The sequence below is a fragment of the Diceros bicornis genome (assembly GCF_020826845.1).
Source record: "Diceros bicornis minor isolate mBicDic1 chromosome 3 unlocalized genomic scaffold, mDicBic1.mat.cur SUPER_3_unloc_1, whole genome shotgun sequence".
NCBI classification, from domain to species: domain Eukaryota; kingdom Metazoa; phylum Chordata; class Mammalia; order Perissodactyla; family Rhinocerotidae; genus Diceros; species Diceros bicornis.
In genome coordinates this window covers 1,024,175-1,049,664 of record NW_026690897.1, presented here as the reverse complement: position 1 = coordinate 1,049,664, position 25,490 = coordinate 1,024,175, and the positions used below count along the sequence as shown (strand labels likewise).

The 25,490-nt window shown below is 41.9% G+C and overlaps 1 pseudogene; it reads left to right on the top strand.

The window, feature by feature from the left end:
• Positions 1–157: 157 nt before the first annotated feature.
• LOC131401997 (olfactory receptor 2V2-like) lies at positions 158–25,490 on the top strand (annotated as a pseudogene).

Here is a 25,490-nt window from a genome sequence, read left to right as displayed (position 1 = left end):
CAGTGGCCTTCATAGGAAGACATCTGTGTTTCAGGTCAGCCGGAAAGACCAGGCAGGAAGCTCAAAGAGAGTGAAGCTATCAAACATCCAGTGGTGGTCAGCTAAGACAAGAAACAGTGTGGGGAATTCAAGCCATGCTTCCTGTACTTTGTGGAGCATGAATATCATAAGCTCCATGGAGCCCAACAACATGGTGCAGGAAGTCGACCAGGTGTGGGACACAAATAGTGTGGGTAGAAGCAGTGCAAGAAATATATGCTGCTGTTTGTGCATGGCAAGCCCAGCTGAGAGGACTTTGTACAGTGGAGGATGGAGGTGTACAAATACTGTGACATTCTCTCCATGGTTTTCAGACTAAGATGCTATCTGGCACCTCTATGGCCTTCAAAAGCATTGTGTCCAAAATAACTGCTGAGCTTAAAGGATGGCCAGGATCCACCTGGAAGATAAGAGGAGAGGTCCATTGGACCTAGGTGCAGGCCAGTCCCTCCACCCTCACCTGGGCAAAACTTCAGAGACTAAGTTGTTTTTCCTTCTCCCTTCTACTCTTGTCCCTCTTTTCTTCCGTGTTTATGGGTGAGAGGAGATGGTTCAGGGTTTCCTGCTAGGCAACTGAGAGGACACAGTGGAATGACCCCATAGGGGAAGGACTCATTACTCCTCGGCCTTAGGGAAGAGCTGGAAGGGAGTTAGCTTCACCAAGGACTTTCAACAGCTGACTCTGGTTCTGCATTCACAGCAGCTCCATGTGCAGGAGCAGGTTTCTGCTGTGTTCAGCCTCCAAGCTTCAAGAGTCCAAAAGAGCGTTTGGTTGCTGAAGAGTAGGAGTCACAAGCATTTCTGGTAGTCTATCATAGGGTACAGTAATCTTCCTACAGCTCAAAAAAGAGGTTTCAGGAGAATTCAAGGGCATGGGTGGATCATCTATTCTTCTTGAGAGCCATTTTTCCCATTTCAGCTGCTGATGCCAGTTTCCACTCTGCTATCTGAGGACAGTTTTGATCTTGTAGCCGACACTGATGGATTTGTGTGAGCTGCCTAGAACTCTAAATAGCTTTGTTTCTTCCAAATCTTATAGTAAAATTGATGCTCCAGAAAGATGTACTACAGATATTATGCTCTTTTGAATCCTCTGTGCACAGAATTGGGGATGTGCCTGTGTGGCTGAGTTTCCTGTCTGTATAATGTAGGAATTGGGCCTTCCACTGTGATGTTTTCTCCTTTTGATAACAGTGGCATGGAGCATTGGCTCTAAGAGGCCTGCAAAGGTATGGGTTATTCAGCTAGTCTGAGGGTCCAAGGAGCACTCTGAGGTAAGCCGGATGTCCTGGGGGTCCAGAGGGAGGATTTATGGTAAGAGACGGCAGCGTGGCTAGACTGAGGGGATAGAGGGAAAGGCGGCTTTGAAAGGGCAAGTTCTAGGTTCTCAGGTAGTGGGTATTTTCATTTTAGGCCATGAATTGATGGTTTCAGATGCCCATCAGGGAGCTTCTGCATGGGTTCATAAGAAGCCCAAGCAACCAAGACAGATTTTATTCAGTAATAACTATTGCAGTATGGAAGTGTGGAAATTAATAGTAGAAATCTTAACACAATTGGTGTTAAGGCCTGTAGGGGGAGCTCTCACACCCTATCACACATCCTCAATTAAACCAAACAGGAAGAGATGTTTGCATATTGGACAGCAAGTAAAACTACTTTACTATTGGAGGAACATTTCTCTCCCCACCTGGCAACAGCCCAGCCAATGAGAAATGCCACAGCTCAGCCAATGAGAAGCCATTGCTGCCTTGAACTGTTACTCTCCCCTAATGGACTTTCCTTTACAATAGCCCCTCCCTACTGCCCCCATTTTCTCTATAAAAGGAGCTCGCCTTTTGTGTTTTCTGGATTTGCCTACGGTTTGCCATAGCATGCAGATTCCAAATTGCAATTCTTTTGGCTATTCCCAAATAAATTCATTTTGAGATGAAATAACAGGCAAATTTCCTTTTTAAGTTGACAGAAGAGAGTCTAGTGTAAGTTCAGCCCAAATTCAACTAGTGCAGAGGTAACTACATGTTTTAAAGGGAGGATGAGGGAGTGGGGAGAGAAAGCAGGGAAGTGGAAATTTACAAAAAGCAGGAAGGAGGATTGGTCCATACGACTAGGCTATCTGGGTTTGCTAACTGCTTGTGGACACTGGCTCCCACTCTCCTAGAGAGACTGGGAGACAGGGACCCTATCGTCAAGTGTTGGCTGACACAGATGGTAAATTCCTTTGTGAGCTCTGAGTTTTCCCAGGTAGGAACTTCAAAGGAGAATGGGTCATCCCAGGGACACAGCCTTGAGTTGTTAGAAATGATGCCAGAGTTTGTTCAAGTCTCTTAGGCAGGGTGGTAAAAGAAATCATTTGTGCTGGGAAACTGCAGTCTTTATAGGCCAAGGTTGATGGTAGTGAAGAAGAGGGCTCAAAGGCACCTGATTTTTGTCAAGGAATCTTTGTCAAAACTTCATATGAATAGGTGAAAAAGTTAACATCAATGCAACATGGTAGTCAGATTAGAAAAATGGGTGCTAATGTGCACCTCCCTCCAAAAATCCCAACCACCACATGCTTTTCATAATAAAAATGAATAAAACAAAACCAGCAGCCCTGGCAAGGACAGCAGGCCCCAGGGGCTATTACTGGAGCCCAGGATGGTGTCGGTGTCCAGCCACCGCAGACCTCGGCTGCTGGAGGCTCAGGAGACCTCGCCTTCTGCGGCAGTCTTCTGAGCTTTCCCGCCTCAGGACAGTGGTGGGGAGCAGCGCTGGAGGTCCTGAGTCAGCAGCGAGGCCCACCGACTGTGCCTGGGGAGGAGGCATGTCTCCTGAGGAGCCTTAAGGAGAGGACACAGACTGGGTTGCAGAAGATGGACGGAGTCCAGGGGGCCGGAGGGAGCAGGGGGTCTCAGAGCACTGGGTGAGTGGCACATGTGAGGGCTGGTTCCCTGTGTGTCCTGAAGGGAGTAAGAAATATGAAGCCAAGAACTGGCAGAGGACCGTCATGAGGGATACGTGGTGGGCTGGGTCAAGGGGTTGTTATCTAGAAACAAAGTGGTCAGCCCAGAGGACACTGTGGAAGGAGATATCAGAAATTTACCTCCTGGTACGAAAGGAGAGAGAGAGCCAGCGAGGGGCTGGGACAACCAGGGAGGGCCTGGCTACACACATGCACATAGCCACTCACCCACACATAGAGGGGTGTGTGTGTGTGTGTGTGTGTGTGTGTGTGTGTGTGTGTGTGTGACCTTCTTTAAGAAAAAGAGGCAGTTCCAAGGCTTGTTTGTGTGTATGGTAGGAATGAACAATAGAGTGAAAATAGATTGATGTTTCCAGGAGCCGGGGTGTTCCTGTGGAAGATGGAGAAGGAAACTGGAATGGGGGGAAAAGGGAGAAACCTGATTGGATTGGATTAGAGGTATCAGTTAATTTGTATATTTTTTGTATATATTTTCTAGCTCTACAAACATCTAGAAGCAATGTCACTTCTTAAGCAGTGAGTTCATCTAGGGCTCAGATCCTAGTCTTAAATGTCAGTCCCCACTAAAATGAACTTGGAGAAAGCTGATCCCGGGGCTGGGGCAGAGAAAGCACGGTGTGCATCTGGAGCATCTTGTGCCAGAAAGTACAGATGTGCTCATAACTGATGGGGTCTAGCAAGAGGACAGAGAGGCTGGGCTGAAGAGGCTCCAACTCATCAATTGTGGGGCAATCTGAACATTAAAGTAGAGAATGACAAGAATTGCTCAACAAGCAAATGAGAAAATTCACCAAGCGTGCTGAGAGTCAAGTTTCTCTGTCAGAGAAAGGAAATTACAAAAAATACAGACAGGGGAAAGGAGAGAATGAAAGAAGAACTCTGTGACCTTGTGGTTTTTACTTTGTATAGATAGATGGAACACACGCATGATAGATAGCTAGATGATTGATGAATAGGTAGATAGATGGTGCATGATAGATAAATAGATAGATAGGGAGTTGGATATGTGTGCATACAGATGATTCCTAGCTCTAGCTGCTTTGAGAGCTTAAGAAACAATACTCCTGTACCAATGAGCACTCCTAGCACCCAGAACTTGGTTTTTAGTATTATTTTCCACTGAAAGGAACCAAGGCTCCTTACAGAAATGAAGGACTCCAGGGCTGGGTCAGAGAAAAGATGGGTGTGATATTCTCATTTATAATAAGAAATATATATTTAATCTTCAACCTAAGTTCTGGAACAGAGCTCCCAAAACCCTTGGAATTTCCTATGTGATAAGGGTGTCTTTTCATATTCATAACAAGCCCCTTTCAACCACACCCGAGTTTAAATTATGCCATAACTTCTGAAAAGTCCCTAAGGATGGGGCTGGTTGCCAGGGGAAGCAACTATGTGATTAGAGGGTTGTAATTTAGCCCCACTCCCCTCCCCTGGAGGGGTGAGGGGCTGGAGATGGAGTTCAATCTCTGATAGCCAATGATTTAATCAATCATGCCTATGTAATAAGGCCTCCGTAAAACCCAAAAGGAGTGGGTTAGAGGAGCTTCCAGGTTGGTGACCACTTGGAGATGCAGGGAGAGTGGCATTTGGAGAGAGTAGGGAAGCTCTGCACCCCATCCCACATGCCTAGCCCTATGCATCTCTTCCATCTGGCTGTTCCTGAGTTATATCCTTTTATAATAAACCAGTACTCTAGTAAGTAATCTGTTTTTATGAGTTCTGTGAGCTGCTCTAGCAAATTAATTGAACCCAAGGAGTGGATTGTGGAAACCTCTGATTTATCGTGCATTGGTCAAAAGCACAGGTAACAACCTGGACTTGCAGTTGGTGTGTGAAGTGGGGGCAATCTTGTAGGACTGAGCCCTTCACCTGTCAGATCTGACACTATCTCTAGGTAGATGGTGTCAGAATTGAGTTAATAGCTTGGTGGTGTTGAAAAGAACATACCGGAATGAGTCTCCAACATCCTCTACCAGAAAGTAAGGAAATGTTCAAGGAATGATGGGGAGATGCCAATTGTACAGAAAAGTCAGCTTTAAAGGACTCCCACTGGCCAAATTTGAACATCAAATAATTAATGGTGGTTACAGATTAAGGAAAATAGGAATCCAAGAGTATCTATATCTACACTGATATACATAAATAAATGAATGAATAAATGAAGGAGAAGAGAAAGCTCTACCCTACAATAGAAGTCTGAAATATTTCCCCACAAAATACTAATTACTTACTTATTAATTTAGAAGTACAAAACACTTATCAATCAACTTTATAGTGGAGGAGTCTGGCAGACACCATATTAACCAAGTGACGAAAGTTAACATTACCAGATATGACATAAATTTACACTATGTGCCTCCTGATACAATGCGGTGAAAAAAACACAGCAGCATCACTTTTGAGGTGTTCCTGCCCCCAACATTCATAAATCATGAGGAAACATCAGACAAACTGACTGATACTCTTCAAAAATGTCAAGGTCATAGAAAATAAAGGCAAGGTTAAGGAATTATTTCAGATTGAAGGAGACGAAAGAGTAAACACAACAGGTGATGGTAAACACAACAGGTGACCCTGGGTGGGACCCTAGACCTATAGAAGACATTATTTGGAGAAAAAGAGACATTTTAAAAAATGGCTGTGGATCAGATAGTAATATTGGACAAATGTTAACTTCCTGATTTTGATGTATGAGAATGCCCTTGTTTTAAGAAATACACTCTTCAGGAGTAATGGGCTGGCCCGGTGGTGCAATGGTTAAGTGCGCACGCTCCGCTTCGGTGGCCCGAGGTTTGCAGGTTAGGATCCTGGGCGCGCACTGGCGCACTGCTTGTCAAGCCATGCTGTGTTGGCGTCCCATATAAAGTGGAGGAGGATGGGCACAGATGTTAGCCCGGGGCAATCTTCCTCAGCAAAAACAGGAGGATTGGCAACAGATGTTATCTCAGGACTGATCTTCCTCACACACACACAAAAAAAGTATTAAGGAGTAATGGGACCTGATGTTTGTAACTTATTCTCAAATGGTTCATTCCAAAATATAGTAATATATAAAGAGAATGATAAAGGAATGCAGTGGTGTCTGGAAAATGTTTAATAACTGGCTGTCTGGGGAAAAAAGTCTGTAGCATTTGCTGATTTCCATGGTGTAAGTAGTCCCACCGTGGCTGACCTCTGGCTGCCAATGTGACATTGCTAGTGGAGTTGGAAGGAGATGCACATGGTTGGCTCTCGGAAGACACCAGCTCCCGCACAGGACTCGTTTTATACAATTCCAAACAGGGCATTGGGCCATCTATTGTGATTTGTTTCTCTAACAAATCAAATAAATGCATTTTTGAACTTAGGAAAGTATGCTTGGCCACCTGTTATGATAAAATTATAGCCTTATTAACATATTGTGTATGATATTCAGAAAAATGAAGTTTCATTTTCTGTAATGATTTGCATTAGTTTGCAAATATTTTGGGATCCTACTCACAAATGTTTTTGTGATAACATTAAAGATATGTTCCTTGACTGTATGCGACCATTATCTATTCCTTTGAGATCATTTTTGTGCATTAAATAAGAAAAGCAGGGGCTGGCCCCGGGGCTTAGCAGTTAAGTGCGCGTGCTCCGCTACTGGCGGCCCCGGTTCGGATCCCGGGCGCACACCGACTCACCGCTTGTCCGGCCATGCTGAGGTGGCGTCCCACATACAACAACTAGCAGGATGTACAACTACGACATACAACTATCTACTGGAGCTTTGCGGTGGGGGGAAGGAGGAGGATTGGCAATAGATGTTAGCTCAGAACCGGTCTTCCTCAGCAAAAAGAGGAGGATTGGCATGGATGTTAGCTCAGGGCTGATCTTCCTCACAAAAAAAAAAAGAAGAAGAAAGAAAGGAAAAGAAAAAGAGAAAAGAAAACATATAGCTGATACAAAAGGCAACATTAAATCATTTTTAAATGACCAGTAGCTCCATCAGCACATTTTAAATGATGGGAAGCCTGGCCTTAAATTGGAAGGGATCTTAGACATTCAGCTACATGTTTTGTGAGCCACAAAGACTGTGCTGGAGGCCGTTCAGGAGGCCAGAACATTCAGAGTAGACACCCATCTCCTTCCAGCCCATGTCCCATGACCCTTTTGCAAGTTTCTAAAAACAGGGCATGATATATTTAGTCCTCCCTACTGTTCACATTTTCCATGCCGTTATCCCTCAAGACTGGGAACCGGTGAACCCAGCACTTATGGGTGGATCCCAGTCCAGTGAACAAACACACCTGTGAGGAGTCTGCTTGTGAGGCTTCTCCTGCTTGAGGCAGCCTGGGGACACTAACTCACAAAGGCTGAGAGAGGACCTCAACCTCCACTGCAGGTGCAAGTCAAGTCATCATTGGCCACACAGGAATCTTACATGAGAAGACAAACATTCCCATGAATTAGGCACTCCCACACATTTTTGCCAGGCTTCTAAATTGGTGCAGCCATATTGAGGTCAATTTTGGTACTGTCAACCAATTTATAAATGTGAACATTCCTGACCCAACAGTTCCACATCCCGGAATCTGTTCTACAGAAATATTCACACCAGTACCTAAAGTTACTGAGGCTGCTCACTGCAGCAGTGTAAGGTTGGAAACCACCTACATGCTACTAGGAAACCAGATAAATAAAGTATGGGGTACTGTGGCACTGTAAATTTTTGTGGTGTACATAAATTTTTACAGGGATCATGTATTGCTTTTGTAATTAAAAAAGTAAGTCAGTGCTTCTTTTCTTTCTGCCTCATGTCGATGGGAAACAATCACAAAAAAATCTTTTTAAAATGTACAGTTGAAACCTTCTGATTTAACAGTCTTCCTACGAAGTAGTGACATGACATGTTTTTATGTCTTTTAGCGTTTTCACATCACTACCTTTGCTTGCCTCTGTGGCATCCTTCTTTCTTGTCCCTCAGTAGCATCTTGGGCAGGGCCCACAGTGTTCATATAAATTTAATTGTTAAATGATCTGTCCAGTTTGCAAACACTGAACTCACATCCAGTTCTGACCCCTGACAGGTTGGGGGCCTGCAATGGGGAGGGATTGTTCTGCCTCCAGAAACCTCTCCTTCCTCCCTCTGACAGGCTCTTGCTGTTCCCTCAGCACCAGAGGCAAGAGAGAGAGATGAGGGAAACATCGTGCAGCCACAGCCTCCTCTGGGTCCTCCCCATTCCTCAGTTCCTGCAGGTTTGGCTGAACCCCTAACCTCTGCTCTGCCTTTTCATTCCAGGACACCCCAATGCTCCTGTGATGCTGGACCTGTCACCGAGCAGAGAGCGTGCTTAGAAAGGATGCAGCAGGGCCGGCTCAGTGGCTTAGCGGTTAAGTGCGCGCGCTCTGATGCTGGCGGCCCGGGTTCGGATCCCGGGCACGCCCCAAGGCACCACTTCTCCGTCCAACCCGAGGCCGAGTCCCACGTACAACAACTAGAAGGATGTGAACCTATGACATACAACTATCTACTGGGGCTTTGGGGGGAAAAAATGAATAAATAAAATCTTTAAAAAAAAAAAAAAGAAAGGATGCAGCAAAATGGCTCAATATGGCCAGCTTTCCAGATGTTCTTTGACCCACAGGAAACTCACACCTTGTTGTGTGTGCCTTGTTGGGGGGCTGGGCAGATTCTCTCCAAGGGCTAAACCCCCAGTTTTCCTTTGGGCAGATCAACAGTCTTATCAAATAAGATGCCAAGCTCTTCTTGCAGGTATCCCCCAAAGTTACCTAATGTTCTTTTAGGGTTGGCTTAAGGGAGTGGCAGTACCCCCCTTCTCTCCGTGGAGGGCAGGAACTTGCCTCTCATGAGCATTACATTCCCAAGGCTGGGAGACCCTCACATCCACCCCATCTACAGTTTTCTTCCCACCCCGCCCCCATTCATCAAAGGAAATCCGCTCCTCTTTTAGCCACTTATTTCACACATTTATTTCTTTTATTTATAGCTTATGGTCAATGCAAATTAATTCTATAAAATGAGAAAGCATGAAGAATCAAAACATAATTATGCAAATTAAAAATAGATATTCAACACAAAAAATACAAGTATAAAAGGTTCTTTCATGCACACACAGCAGCGCGAGATTCACCAGCTGTTTCAAAGGACAGCAATGCTTGCTTTTTGTCTTGAAGACCATGGCCTACCAGTTTCTAACGTCAAAAAACTGACTGATACATAGTGTTCCAAATGTAGCCATTTTGATTCTTAAAGGTTAAAGTATTTTCAAAAATTATGTAAAAGAATTATTGCAAACTTAATGATGCTGGTGTTCTCCCAGCATTCCTCCACCATGGGCATCTCTGGTTTGGCATCTGTGGCCCTGGGCCCAGCCTTCGCCCTACTCCCAACACTCCACTTGCTTCCTTCCTGGGCTCTTCCACTAGCAGCTCTGGACTGACTTCAGGCCATGTCGTGTCTGGTGGTGATGCCTACTTCCAAAGTCCTGGCCTGGAACTCAGTCCTGGAACCCCCCCCCACGCTGATAAGACTTGGGGGACTCTTCTTCCAGCCACCGGACCCCTGTGTACTGGCTGCCACAGTCCACATGAGGCCAAGGAACTCTTACAGTCTTCCTCTTTCCCAGCAACAATTTGGAGAAGACTTTGCAGACCAAGGTCCAAAACCATGTCATTTCTGGGGCTCTGTGTATCTCTCACTGCTGCTGCCTCCCTGGGATGCTCTCCAAACCTCCCTTGGAGGGTGGATTTATAGAAGAACAGTCAGCGAGAGCCCTAGGACTGGGAAACAGAGAAGCAGCAGGTGACCTGGGCAGGATGGGGGCGCTGGGCGGAGTCTTTGCTCAGCCTGGAGCTGGTTTTGGCAAGATAAGCCCCACGCAAGCTGGGGCCCAGCTGTCATCTGCCTTCTAGTAACCTGGAAGCTTACAACCTCATTGTGGGGCCAGGTACTGACCACGATTTCAACTGTCACCTTCTTGCTGGACAAGTTGCTTTCAGTAGGTCAAAGAAGCAAGAGAAGAGACCAATAGCATGAAAAAAATCAAGTCAATGCAAGGAAATGGGTCATTTAAGTGGAATTAGGTCCCTTTGTTGGCAGCATGAGAGAGAACCTCAGGCACAGTAGAAAGGTAACCTAGACTTCAGGTTTCTGCTCTGCAACATTAAAAGCTTAGACGCATCACTCCCATCCTTACAACAGAAAACAACCGAATAAACTAAAAAACAATATCTCCTCTTAGATCTGTCAGAGAATTGAGGTCACAGGGCAGACAACTACCCTGAACACTGGAGAGAGGTGGATACAGAGAATCACAGGTTACCAGGAGCAGAGCCCAAGTGGAGAAGTCCGCTGGTGGACCCAGTACCAGCAGGAACACAAACTGTAGTTTTTCAACTGCTGGAGGCAGATTGTGGACTAGCTGGAGAGTTCCAAACTCCAGGGGACCCCTACACTTTCTTGAGTTTTACCTTCAGGAGCCTCACTGAGTTCTCACTGTGAAGACTGGAGGAAAATCCCCTCCTGCTATGAGCAGGGACAGAGGAAACGCCACCATTTTGAAATATGTTGGAGCACCCTGTTCTTCCTCCAGTTCTCTGTAACAAAGACCAGCACTCAAGGGAAACTATTTCCTCTGACCTGAGGAAGAACGATTAGCCAACTCCAGCTGCCTCTAGCCTTCCTGTCATAGGTAAGGCAGGAAAAAAGCTGAGAATCATTTGTGAAGGTCATATCTCAGGGGCACTGGCCCATAAGAAGACTGAGACCTAATCATAGAACCATAGGCCACTCCCCCTCCCAACACCTCACCACACAGCAACAGGACCCCTGCACAATAACAGCAGATTGCAGTTGAAAAGACTGCAAGGCTCAAACGCTATTTATGAAGGACTTTCTGGGGTAGATAAAAACAAGGACACGAGAGGAACCTGAGCTCTCAGAGAGCTACAGCCACAGCAAACACAGTGTAACTCCTAGCCAGGTCAACATAAATCATCACACTTAATCACAGCCAGTTTACCTTGGTTCCTAATACCTAATGCGTTATGTCCAGTTTTCAACCAAAATTACAAGGCACGCTAAAAGGCAAGGAAAAACAGTGTGAAGGGAAAAAGAAAGCAGCAGAACCAAATTCAAATATGGCAATGATTTTGGAATGATTAGACAGGGAATTTAAAATAACTATGATTAATAGGCTAAGGGTTCTAAAGGAAAAAGTGGAGAACATTGCAATACCAATGGATAATGTAAGAGAGAGATTGAAACTCTAAGAAAGAATCAAAAAGAAATACTAGGAAACAAAAAGAAATACTAGAAATCAAAAACACTTTAACAGAAATGCAGAATGCCTTTGCTAGGCTGACCAGTAGACTGGATATGGCTGAGGAAAAAATCTCTGAGCTTCAGGATATGTCAATAGAAACTTCCCAAACTGAAATACAAAGAGAAAAAAGTGAAAACAAAACAAAACAGAATAGAACATTCAAGAACTGTAGGACAATTACAAAAGATACAATATATACATAATAAGAATACCAAAAGGAAGAGAAAGAGAGAAAGGAACAGAAAAAATATTTAAAGTAATAATGACTAAGAATTTCCCCACATTAATAACAGAGAGCAAACCATAAATCCAGGAAGCTTAGAGAACACTAAGCAAGATAAAAAACTAAAAATCTACACCTAGGCATACCATATTCAAATTGCAGAAAACAAAGACAAAAAGAAAAATCTTGAAAGAAGGCAGAGGATAAAAACACCTTACCTATAGAAGAACAATGATAAGAATTTCATCAGAATTCCGTGCAAGCAAGAATTGAATGAAGTGAAATATTTAAAGTGTTGAAAGAAAAAAAATCGTCAACCTAAAATTCTGTATCCAGTGCAATTATCTAGTACAAGATAAGAAAAAAGAAATAAAAGGCATACAGAGGGCCGGCCCCATGGCTTAGCGGTTAAGTTCGCGCGCTCCGCTGCTGGCGGCCCGGGTTCGGATCCCGGGTGTGTAATGACTCACTGCTTCTCCGGCCATGCTGAGGCCGTGTCCCACATACAGCAACTAGAAGGACATGCAGCTATGACATACAACTATCTACTGTGGCTTTGGGGGAAAAATAAATAAAATTATTTTAAAAAAGGCATACAGATTGAGAAGGAAGACATAAAAATGTTCGTGTTCACAGATGACATGTTTATCTGTGTAGAAAATCCCAAAGAATTGACAAAAACTCCTGGAACTAAGAAGTGATTATAGTAAGGTTACAGGATACAAGGTGAACATACACAAGCCTATTGCTTTCCTATATACCAGCAATGAACAATTGGGATTTGAAACTAAAAACAACACAGTACCATTTACATTAGCGCCACACAAAATGAAGTACTTAGGAATAAATCTAACAAAATAGGTACAAGATCTATATGAAGAAATCTGAAGAAAGAAATCAAAGAAATTCTCAATAAATGGAGAGATATTCCATGTCCATGGATAGGAAGACTCAATATTGTTAAAATGTCAGTTCTTCCTACTTTGATCTATAGATTCAATGCAATCCCAATCAAAATCCCACCAAGTTATTTTTGCGAATATCAACAAAACTAATTCTAAGTTTACCTGGAAAAGAGGCAAAAGAATCAGAATAGCCAACACAGTATTGAAGAAGAACAAAGTTGGAGGACTGACACTTCCTGACTTCAAGACTTACTATAAAGCTACAGTAATCAAGACAGCATGGTATTGGCAAAGAAATAGACAAATAGATCAATGGTAAAAAATACAGAGGCTAGGAGAGTGACGTCAGCATCATGGCGGAGTGAGTTTTCCCATGAACTCTTCCCCCGATAAGATACAACAAAAGGAACAGTCACAGACCAACAACGGAATCCAAGACAGTGAAAAGCTAGATCAGAAAGATCCACACTACAGCACATCTGAGAGTGGAACGTGCTGGGCCCCTGGAGGAAGTGGGGAGAGAGGACTCAAAAGAGTCACAGGGCTACCATCAACATCTGAGCACCCCAGAGAGCGGATAATGAGGGGCAAAAGAGAAGCCCCCCACACCAGGGACCCAGAGGGCAAAAGAGAGAGCCACCCCCTCCCCGCAAACTGGAACCTGCAGCTCAGCTGACCAGACCAGACCAAGCGATCAGCGGCAGACTAGACCAAGCAATCTGACCCGTGGATCTCAGCAGAAAAACCAAGGCAGAGTGCAGGAGGCTTAGATTACACAGCCTTTTACCACCACACAGTGGTGGCAGGTGGAAATTGCAACCAGAGATTTCCAGGATGAGGAAAAACAAAGCCAACACAGGACCCACAGTGCAAAGATATATGAAATCACCAGACCAGAAGGAAAATGACAAACACCCAGAAACCAACCCTGAAGACATAGAAATCCATAATCTAAACGACAGAGATTTCAAAATAGCTATCATAAAAACACTCAACGAAATACGAGACAACACAGACAAACAATTCAGTGAGATTAGGAGTTTCTTCACAAAAGAGATTGAAATCATAAAGAAAAACCAATCACTGCTGATGGAGATGAAGAACACAATGGAGTAGATAAAGGAGAATCTGGAATCTTTAAAGAACAGAGCTGACAATATGGAGGAAAGAATTAGCATTTTAGAGGATAGGAATACAGATATGGTCCAGATGGAAGAGGAGAGAGAACTAAGACTAAAAAGAAATGAAGAAAGTCTCCGAGAAATATCTGACTCTATTAGGAAATGTAACATAAGAATTATAGGTATTTCTGAGGGAGAAGAGAGGGAAAGAGGAACAGAGAGCCTATTCAAGGAAATAATAGCTGAGAATATCCCAAATCTGGGGAAGGAGCAGGAAATACCAGTAAGCGAAGCCAACAGGTCACCTAAATATATTAACAGACAAAGGCCCTCTCCACAACACCTAGTGGTAAGCCTAGCCAGAGTCAATGACAAAGAAACAATATTAAGGGCAGCTAGACAAAAACAAAAAATAACGTACAAAGAAACTCTTATCGGGCTCTCAGTGGATTTCTCAACAAAAACTTTACAGGCTAGGAGAGACTGGAATGATATATTCAAAATACTGAAAGACAAAAACTTTCAGCCAAGAATACTCTATCCAGAAAAAATATCCTTCAAATATGATGGAGAAATAGTAACTCTCCCAGATAAACAAAAGCTAAGGGAGTTCATGGCCACGAGACCCCCACTACAAGAAATACTCAAAAAGGCCCTCAGGCCTTAACAAAAGAAGAGAAAGGGAATACAAAGCTTGGAGCAAGGAGAAAAATAGGTAAACAAACTCAGAAAAATAGTAGATCTTTACCGGAATAGGTTAGCAACTATTTAAATACTAAAATCAAGGTCAAAGGAAGGAATTCACCAAAAATAAATTTAACCTCATCACTGTAAACACACAGCCACAACACAAGATAAAATAAGGTATAACAAGAACGACTTAGAAGGAGAAGAGGAAAGTGATTGAATTGACTTAGTATAAGGAAATAGGAGGCCATCAGATAATGGAATATCTGATACACAAGATTTTTTACACAAACCTCAAGGTAACCACTAAACAAATAATCAAAACAAAATCACAAATGATAAACAAAGAGAAAACTAGAAGAGTCATAAGACAGAACAACCAAACTGAATTGGCAGTCCAAAACAAATGGGACAAGAAACAAAGGAAACACAAAAGAACCAGAAAATAAGTGACAAAACAGCAACATTAAGCCTTCATATATCAATAATTACCCTAAATGTAAATGGATTGAACTCTCCAATCAAAAGATACAGAGTGGCAGGATGGATTAAAAAGCAAGACCCAACAATATGCTGCCTCCAGAAAACACATCTCAGAACTAAAGCCAAGCACAGGCTCAGAGTGAAAGGACGGAAGACGATATTTGAAGCTAATGGCAAACAAAAGAAAGCAGGTGTTGCCATACTCATATCAGACAAAGTAGACTTCAAGATAAAACAGGTTAAGAGAGACAAAGAAGGGAAATGTATAATAATAAAAGGGGCACTCCACCAAGAAGACATATCACTTATAAATATATATGCACCCAACATAGGAGCACCAATATACATAAAGTAACTATTAACAAACCTAAAAGGAGACATTAACAACAACACAATAATAGTAGGGGATCTTAATACCCCACTTACATCAATGGATAGATCATCCAGACAAAAAGTCAATAAAGAAATAGTAGACTTAAATGAAAAACTGGATGAGATGGACCTAGTAGACATATACAGAGCACTCCATCCAAAAACAGCTGACTACACGTTCTTCTCAAGCGTGCATGGAACATTCTCAAGGATAGACCATATGTTGGGAAACAAAGCAAGCCTCAATGAATTTAAGAAGATTGAAATCATAACAAGCATCTTTTCAGACCATAATGCTATGAAACTGGAAATGAACCATGAAAAAAAACTGGGAACGTGACAAAAATGTGGAGATTAAACAAGACGCTACTGAAAAACCAATGGATCATTGACGAAATTAAAGGAGAAATCAAAAACTATCGGGAAACAATCAAAAATGAAAATATGCCATACCAAACCATATGGGATGCAGCAAAAGCGGTCCTGAGAGGGAAACTCATAGTGATACAAGCCCACCTTAACAAACAAGAAAAATCCCAAATAGGCAACCTTAAATTACACCTAACAGAACTAGAAAAAGAAGAACAAACAAAGCCCAAAGTCAGCAGAAGAAGAGAAATAATAAAAATCAGAGCAGAAATAAATGAAATTGAGACCAAGAAAACAGTAGAAAGGATTAATGAAACAAATAGTTGGTTCTTTGAGAAGATAAACAAAATCAACAAACCCTTAGGCAGGCTTACTAAGAAAAAAAGAGAAAAGGCTCAAGTAAATAAAATTAGAAATGAAAGAGGAGAAATTACAATGGATACCACGGAAATACAGAGGATTGTAAGAGAATACTATGAGAAATTATATGCCAACAAATTGGACAATCTAGAAGAAATGGATAAATTCTTAGACTCATACAACCCCCCAAAACTGAACCAAGAAGAAATGGAGAATCTGAATAGACAAATCACAAGTAAAAAGATTGAAATAGTAATCAAAAACCTCCCAAAAAATAAAAGTCCAGGACCAGATGGCTTCTCTGGTGAATTTTGTCAAACATTCAAAGAAGATTTGATACCCATCCTTCTCAAACTATTCCAAAAAATAGAGGAAGATGGAACACTTCCTAAATCATTCTATGAGGCCAACATCACCCTGATACCAAAGCCAAACAAAGACAATACAAAGAAAGAAAATTACAGGCCAATATCACTGTTGAACATAGATGCAAAAATACTCAACAAAATATCGGCAAACCGAATACAGAAATACATTAGAAAGATCATACACCACGATCAAGTGGGATTTATACCAGGGACACAGGGATGGTTCAACATCTGCAAATCAATCAACGTGATACATCACATCAACAGAAAAAAGAATAAAAACCACACGGTCATCTCTATAGACACAGAGAAGGCATTTGACAAGATACATCATCCTTTTATGATAAAAACTCTCAACCAAATGGGTATAGAAGGAAAGTACCTCAACATAATAAAGGATATTTATGACAAACCCACAGCCAACATCATACTCAATGTGGAAAGACTGAAAGCCATTCCTCTGAGAACAGGAATGAGGCAGGGCTGCCCACTCTCACCACTCCTGTTCAACATAGTACTGGAGGTTTTGGCCAGAGCAGTTAGGCCAGAAAAAGGCATAAAAGGAATCCAAATAGGCAACGAAGAAGTGAAACTCTCACTATTTGCAGATGACTTGATTTTATATATAGAAAACCCTAAATAATCCGTTGGAAAACTACTAGAAATAATCAACAACTACAGCAAAGTCACAGGGTATGAAATCAATCTACAAAAATCAGTTACATTTCTGTATGCTAATAATGAACTAACAGAAGGAGAGCTCAAAAAGATAATACCATTTACAATTGCATCACAAAGAATAAAATACCTAGGAATAAATCTTACCAAGGAGGTGAAGGACCTATACAATGAGAACTACAAGACATTACTGAAAGAAATCTATGATGACATAAAGAAATGGAAAGATATCCCATGCACATGGATTGGAAGAATAAACATAGTTAAAATGTCTATATTACCTAAAGCAATCTACAGATTCAGTGCAATCCCAATCAGAATCCCAATGACATTCTTCACAGAAATAGAAAAAGAAATAATAAAATTTATATGGGGCAACAAAAGACCCCGAATAGCTAAAGAAATCCTAAGAAAAAAGAACAAAGCAGGAGGCATCACAATCCCTGACTTCAAAACATACTACAAAGCAATAGTAATCAAAACAGCATGGTACTGGTACAAAAACAGACACACAGATCAATGGAACAGAATTGAAAGCCCAGAAATAAAACCACACATATATGGACAGCTAATTTTCGACAAAGGTGCTAAGAAAATGCAATGGAGAAAGGAAAATCTCTTCAATAAATGGTGTTAGGAAAACTGGACAGCCACATGCAAAAGAATGAAAGTGGACCATCTGCTATCATCATTCACAAAAATTAACTCAAAATGGATGAAAGACCTGAAGGTGAGACCTGAAACAATAAAACTCATAGAAGAAAATATAGGCAACACACTATTTGACATTGGTCATAAAGGAATCTTTTCTGATGAAATGCCTACCCAGACTAGGGAAACTAAAGAAAAAATAAGCAAGTGGGACTTTATCAGATTAAAGAGCTTCTACAAGACAAACGAAACCAGAATCAAGATGAACAGACAACCCACCAGCTGGGAGAGAATATTTGCAAAACATACATCTGACAAGGGGTTGATCTCCACAATATATAAAGAACGCACACAACTGAACAACAAAAAGCCAACAACCCAATCAAAAAATGGGCAGAGGAAATGAACAGACACTTCTCCAAAGAAGATATACAGATGACCAATAGGCACATGAAAAGATGTTCAACATCACTAATCATCAGGGAAATGCAAATCAAAGCAACACTAAGATATCACCTCATGCCTGTTAGAATGGCTATAATCACCAAGACAAAAAACAACAAGTGCTGTAGAGGATGTGGAGAAACAGGAACCCTCATACACAGCTGGTGGGAATGCCAACTGGTGCAGCCTCTATGGAAAACGGTATGGAGATTCCTCAAAGAATTAAAAATAGAGATGCCCTATGACCCAGCCATCCCATTACTGGGAATCTATCCAACGAACCTGAAATCAACAATCCAAAGAGGCTTATGCAATAAAATGAAGAGTAAAAATCACACGATCATCTCACTAGATGCAGAGAAAGCATTTGACAAGATACAGCACCCATTTATGATAAAAACTCTGAATAAAATGGGTATAGAAGGAAAGTACCTCAACATAATAAAGACCATATATGAGAAACCCACAGCTAATATCATCCTCAATGGTGAAAAACTGAAAGCTATTCCTCTAAGAACAGGAACCAGACAAGGATGCCCACTGTCACCACTCTTATTTAACATAGTACTGGAAGTCCTAGCCAGAGCAATCAGGCAAGAGAAAGAAATAAAAAGGATCCAAATTGGAAAGGAAGAAGTGAAACTGTCACTATTTGCAGATGACATGATTTTATATATAGAAAACCCTAAAGAATCCACCAGAAAACTTTTAGAAGTAATAAACAAATATGGTAAATTTGCAGGATACAAAATCAATGTACAAAAATCAGTTGCATTTCTATACACTAGTAACGAAGTAGAAGAAAGAGAAATTAAGAATACCATCCCATTTACAATTGCAACAAAAAGAATAAAATACCTAAGAATAAACTTAACCAAAGAGGTGAAAGAGCTGTACACGGAAAACTATAAAACATTGCTGAAAGAAATTGAAGAAGACACAAAGAAATGGAAAGATATTCTGTGTTCTTGAATTGGAAGAATTAACATAGTTAAGATGTCCATACTTCCTAAAGCCATCTATAGATTCAATGCAATCCCTATCAAAGTTCCAACAACATTTTTCACAGAAATAGAACAAAGAATCCTAAAATTTATTTGGAACAAAAAAAGACCCCAAATAAGTAAAGGAATCCTGTGAAAAAAGAACAAAGCTGGAGGTATCACACTCACTGATTTCAAAATATACTACAAAGCTATAGCAACCAAAACAGCATGGTACTGGCACAAAAACAGACACACAGATTAACGGAATAGAATCCAAAGCCCAGAAATAAACCCACACATCTATGGACAGCTAATCTTGGACAAAGGAGCCAAGAACATACAATGGAGAAAAGAAAGTGTCTTCAACAAATGGTGTTGGAAAAACTGGACAGCCACATGCAAAAAAATGAAAGTAGACCCTTACCTTACACCATACACAAAAATTAACTCAAAATGGATTAAAGACTTGAATGTAAGACCTGAAACTATGAAACTTCTAGAAGAAAACATAGGCAGTACGCTTTTCGACATTGGTCTTAGCAACATATTTTCAAGCACCATGTCTGACCGGGCAAGAGAAACAATAGAAAAAGTAAACAAATGGGACTACATCAAACTAAAAAGCTTCTGCACAGAAAAGGAAGCCATCAACAAAACGAAAAGACAACCTAACAATTGGGAGAAGATATTTGCAAACCATTTATCTGATAAGGGCTTAATCTCCAAAATATACAAAGAACTGATGCATCTCAACAACAAAAAAACTAACAACCCGATTAAAAAATGGGCAAAAGACCTGAACAGACATTTCTCCAAAGAAGATATACAGATGGCCAACAGGCACATGAAAAGATGTTCAAAATCATTAACTATCAGGGAAATGCAAATCAAAACTACAATGAGATATCACCTCATGCCCGTCAGAATGGCTATAATTAACAAGACAGGAATCAACATGTGTTGGAGAGGATGTGGAGAGAAGGGAACTGTCATACTGGTGGGAGTGCAAACTGGTGCAGCCACTATGGAAACCAGTATGGAGATTCCTCAAAAAATCAAGGATAGAACTACCATATGATCCAGCTATTCCACTGCTGGGTATTTATCCAAAGAACTTGAAAACACCAATACGTAAAGATACATGCACCCTTGTGTTCATTGCAGCATTATTCACAATAGCAAGACTTGGAAGCAACTTAAGTGCCCATCTACCGATGAATGGATAAAGAAGATGTGGTATATATACACAATGGAATACTAAAGTCATAAAAAAAGTCATAAAAAAAGACAAAATCGTGCCTTTTGTGGCAACATGGATGGACCTTGAGGGTATTATGCTAGGCAAAATAAGTCAGACAGAGAAAGACAAATACCATATAATTTCACGCATACGTGGAAGATAGTCAATCACATAGATAAGGAGAACATATTCATGGTTACCAGAGGAGAAGGGGGTGGGGTGAGGGTGAAAGAGGTAAAGGGGCACATATGTATGGTGACGAATTAAGAACTAGACTCTCGGTGGTAAGCACAATGCAGTCTACCCAGAAACTGAAATATAATGATGATGTACACTTGAAATTTACACAATGTTATAACCAATATGACCTCAATAAAATAATACTAAAAAAGAAAAACTATGAAGGACGAGTAGACTTATCAGATATTAAAATATACATAAAGTGTCTTTAAGTAAAAAAAAACCAAATAGGTAGGGAAGGAGATTCTATAGTGGTCCTAGCTAAAAGTAAAGCTGTTTCTTGGTTGTATGCAATCAAGTTTTACCCGATCAGAGGACTAGAGGACTTTGGAGGAGGATATGCCACGTGAATGGAACAGCATGAGCAAACCAAAAAGGTCAAACAAAAGCTGTATTTGGCAGCTGCAGGTGTCAGATCATTTGGAATATAGGGCTTGTTTAGAGGGAGTTGGGGATGAAAAGCTGAAAAGGGAGAGCGGGACCACATGGGAACTTCAATCCGTTAGAGGTGGACGTGGGCTCAAAGTCTGACCTGTGAAGGGACCCACAGAGTGGCTCTCAGTACACACTGCAGTACACTGCAGTACGCAAGGAGAGGCACAGTCAGGGCCATTACATGCATGCTGGCAACGGTGATGCTCTGAACATAGCGGTGACACCAAGGATGAAAACAGAGGGCTGGTTGTAAGAAGCAAGAGTCTGTGTTAAGACAAACCAACAGGACCAGGAGAGTGTTTGATTTGGGGTACATGGGGTACCCAGCATGGATCTTATTGAGCTTGAATGGGGCAATAGGTATCATTTTAAAGAAATAAGATGGGAATAGGAAATATTGTTTTTCTGGGACATGCAGGTAAGAATTAAAGCTTAAATCGTTTTCTGTTTGAGGTGTCAGCAAGAAATGTGATTGCATATATTCAGGCAGGCAATTGGAAGTTGGAGTTGGGGCTGAGGCTTGGGAGGGGTGTCTGGGATCCAATGGGGATTTTGGTCTCATTTGGAGAGACAGGTGGACAGAAAGATTCTCTGACTCCTCCACCTCAGCCTCATGGTCATCACCCTGAGATCTTTCCCTGAGTTTCACAGGGCCAGAAATGTAATTGTGATTTTCATCTATGATTACGAATTCCACTTCTACTAACCAACACAAAAAACAGAAACTTAACCATAAATGATCATGTATTCATCTGTGATGTTAAAAGATACACTGAGGCACATTAAAAATTTTAAGAGTTTATTTGAGCAAAAAGCAATTCCAATTGTGCAGCATCAAACTGGAAGTGCTTAGGAGTGCTCCACTGACAGGAACCAAGGGAAAGACTTTTATAGAGAAAAGGCAGAAGAAAAGCAAGGAAGTTATCTGATTGGCTATACTTAAGCATTTGACTTATTGGAAATCCTAGTTGGCTATTTTTGGTTGATTGTCCTTAGGTTTTGATATCTTTGTCTTGAGACATTTACAGGCTTAGGTTTGGGTTTGCTTGGTAGGATGGTAAGGCATTAAAGCCACTCAGCCTATTGGCCTCCTTGTTTAATTAATTTAACAGTGATGAGAGTTATATCCAAAAGGAAACCAGTACTGCCCTTCAGTAAAAGGATCTCTAATGTTTAAGAGTACAGATTATGGATCAGAAGCCTGCTGAGAGAGCTAAGAATTACAGAAAGGGAACTGTAATTTCCTATCTGAGAATTTCTCCAAGATAAGGTAGCTTGCCCTTCTAAAGATATTTTTCCCTCAAACAGCCAGGTATAAAGTATCTGGAACTTACATTCCAAAGGCCCCTTCTCAAGTTTTGGGAAGGGGCCCATACTTACTCACCATGTAACCTTGGACAATCCAGCCAGCTCCTCAGAGCCTCAACTTCCTCATTTGTAAAAGAGGGGCTAATTTAATAATCACTGTACCTTCATTGCAGGATCACTATGAGGTCAAATGAGGAATAGGTATGAGCACTGTGCGATGCAAAAGTCAAACATTATTTTTACTGATTGTGTATTGCCTGTCACTAGACCAGGCAGATGAGAAACAGACTGACAAACTCAAAATCTTTGATTCTTTGTTTTCTAGGCAACTTGCATGGCACCACCTTTCTTACATGACAAGATCACTTGTTAAAATTATCCGAGTCCCATTTATTTATATCAGCAATCAGGGTATGAGACTAGAACATGAAAGGCTGTGCAGACAGCCTCTAAGATGGTCCCATTGGTCCCCATTTCCTGGTATTCATGCCCTCGTGGGCTCCCTTCCCAGTGAGCATGGGCTGGATTTAGTGACTCACTTCTAAAGACTAGAACTCAGCAGAGCTCACAGAGTGTCACTTCCAATTCCAGGTTATAAGACCACAGCTTCTGTGTGGGGTGCTTTTGCTCTCCCTCTCTCTTCCATCACTCACCCTGGGAGAAGTCAACTGCCATGCTGTGAGGGGCCTTTGAAGAGGGCCTGAGTCTGCCAACAGCCGCACGAGTGATCTTGGAGTGGAGCCTCCTCCAGTCCAGCCCTGAGAGGACTATCATCTGGCCAACAGCTGACGGTAACCTCCTGAGAGACATAACACCAGAGGCAAACAACTAAGCTGCACCCACATTCCTGATGCACAGAAACTGTGAGATAACAAATGTTCCCTGTTTTATTCCAAGCTGCTAAATTTTGGAGCTATTTGTTCCACAGCAGTAGATAGCTCATACAAACTTAAGGAAAAAATATTCACTGCTGTGCTACCTTCAGAACCATGAAAATGCCTGATAGTTCAGCCCTGGATGGATCATGAGACAAGTGAAATTAGAAGGAGGCTGATGAGAGAGAAGAGAGAGAATCCTATAAAAACCGTAAAGGCCTTAGACAGTGAAAACAAGGTTCACTGGGTGAGTGTGAGGACAACAATAAAAGAGTTGTGCCTAAATAATGGCAGTGTTTTCCACTCAGTTGTTTATAATTATTTATTCTGTTATTTGCCTTGGGTTCAGATACTGCAACTATCATATCATCAAGGGAGTTTTATCTTTTTAAATATGCATGACTTTTATTCCTCGATTTAGCTTTGTCCGTCTAAAATCAGGCCATGCCTCCTGTTTCATTCCATAGTAACATATTTAGAAAAAATTCTTGACCAAAGATCAAGGAAAATCCCTTTTCAGTGACACGCTCCAAATAAATTGATTGAAACTTTTATAAGGCAGTGAGCAAAATGTTCAGAAAGCCAGGTGCAAGTTTTCAGTCAGAAGGTTTTTATAAAGAAGGCTCTTTGATTTCTACTAAAAGTAACTTTGTAAGTAGGTATTAACTGTACTTGATTCCAGCCCACTTATACTGAAGCCTTGATCCTGGAGTTATTTAAAAGTCTCAGCACAATTAAAGACCTCACTGTTCTTAAGAGGTTTGGGAACCAAGTCACTGTTGCTCCCCATTGGATTGTGACTTTTTGTCAACCCAATATTGACAACAATGGCATCCAACTGCAGCTCTTCCTTCTCATATGGGGCACTAGAGAGCACTTCCATAATTGATATTACAAACATAACAGAGTGGCCAGCATGATAAACTCTCAGCACATACAGAAAGATATACAGACTAAAGAGAAAATTATGCTTGATTCCCTTCCCTTTCTGTAACACATAAATTATCTCATGGGAGTGAAATGGCCTAAGCCCTCTTAGAGATAGTTTACCAAGTCCATGTGGTCTCAGACAGTAGACTCTGTATCATACAGTAAAGCCAAGACTTTGCCTGCTAAAGGGGATTCTCCAAAGGTCCCATGACACATAAAATAACTCAGTTTCTACTCATCTAGATAAGGATACACACCAGTCCAGATATGTGGTCCAATTCCATGAGCTGGGAGAACTCCTATTGCTGTGTCATAGGGATATGAAGGAGTGTCCTCTTCTATGTCCCAAAGCTTTTGTTGCTGAGGCCTCATGAGTTACAAACAAAACAGCTAGCTGAAGATGTGGAATGCAGAGGTTAAAGAAATGTCAGTCCAACCAATATTTTTTGTCCATGTTCACAGGTTACCGGAAACATCAACTGAGCCACGGAGACGTGGTTGAACCAATCATCCACAGATGACTTTGTCCCATTGGGCATCTTTTCCCACAGTCCAACTGACCTTGTACTTTTCTCAGCAATCATGATAGTCTTCACAGTGGCCCTCTGTGGGAATGTCCTCCTCATCTTCCTTATCTACACAGATGCTTGACTTCATACACCCATGTACTTCTTCCTCAGTTCTTCCTCATGGACCTCATGTTGGTCTGTACCAATGCGCCAAAGATGGCAGTCAACTTCCTGTCTGGCAGGAAGTCCATCTCCTTTGTGGGTTGTGGTATACAAATTGGCTTCTTTGTCTGTCTCGTGGGATCGGAGGGGCTCTTGCTGGGACTCGTGGCTTATGATCGCTGTGTGGCCATTAGCCACCCACTTCACTATCCCATCCTCATGAGTCAGAGAATCTGTTTGGGATTGCTGGGAGCTCCTGGGCCTTTGGGATAATAGACAGTTTGATCCAGACGGTAGTAGTAATGACCTTTCCCTACTGTGGTTTGAGGGAGGTGGACCACTTCTTTTGTGAGATGCTATCTTTGTTGAAGCTGGCCTGTATAGACACATCCCTTTTTGAGAATGTGATATTTTCTTGCTGTGTCTTCATGCTGTTCCTTCCCTTCTCCATCATCTTGGCCTCCTATGCTCGCATCCTGAGGGCTGTTTTCCAGATGCACTCTGCTCAGGATGGTGAAAAGGCTCTGGCCACCTGTACCTCCCACCTGACAGCTGTCTCCCTCTTCTATGGGGCAGCCATGTTCATCTACCTGAGGCCTAGGCGCTACCGGGCCCCTGCCATGACAAGGTGGTCTCTATCCTCTACACGGACCTTACTCCTATGCTCAATCCTCTCATTTATAGCTTGAGGAACCGGGAGGTGATGGGGACCCCGAGGAAGAGGCTGGACCATTGCAGGGTTGGCAGGCAGGCCTGAAGGTCCAGAGCATCCTGTGCCTGGTGCTGCCACCTCCTGGCTATGTGATGTTGGGTAAGTAATCTACTTTA